A 575-nucleotide genomic window follows, 5' to 3' on the forward strand; every position below is an offset into this window, starting at 1 on the left:
AGCCTGGTAAAACTCGCTTATCTCCCAAGCGCCGTAATCAATGGCGCGGTTGGGTTACCCACGCCCGTATTGATGAGAATTCCGGAATAAGGGGACACGATCTCTGCTTTGACAAGACGTGCCAAAAAAACCGCCTCGCTAAACGCGCTGAGGTGGGACAGTAAAACGATTCGAAAGACTTGGCCGTGGTGTGATGTCACGCTACGGAATACGTCAACAGATTAGATTTGTGTAAATATTATTTTCTCTATGGCAATATGTGGAAACTTATTTTGCAGAGCCGGACACTACCTTTGTGTTTAAAATCTTCTATGAAGTACTTGGAGGAGGAACCCGCCTTGCAATGCCGAAGACAATCTGCGCGCCGGACTCGTCGTCATTGAAGCCTGGTTCAGGGGCTACTAAGGGAGTCCTGGATTAGGGGTGTCCGGATAGCCGGACTATACCTTCAGCCGGACTCCTGGACTATGAAGATACAAGATTGAAGACTTCATCCCGTGTCCGGAAGGGACTTTACTTGGCGTGGAAGGCAAGCTTGGCGATACGGATATGCAGATCTCCTACCATTGTAACCG

The sequence above is a fragment of the Triticum dicoccoides genome, chromosome 5A, assembly GCF_002162155.2.
Source record: "Triticum dicoccoides isolate Atlit2015 ecotype Zavitan chromosome 5A, WEW_v2.0, whole genome shotgun sequence".
Lineage (NCBI taxonomy): Eukaryota > Viridiplantae > Streptophyta > Magnoliopsida > Poales > Poaceae > Triticum > Triticum dicoccoides.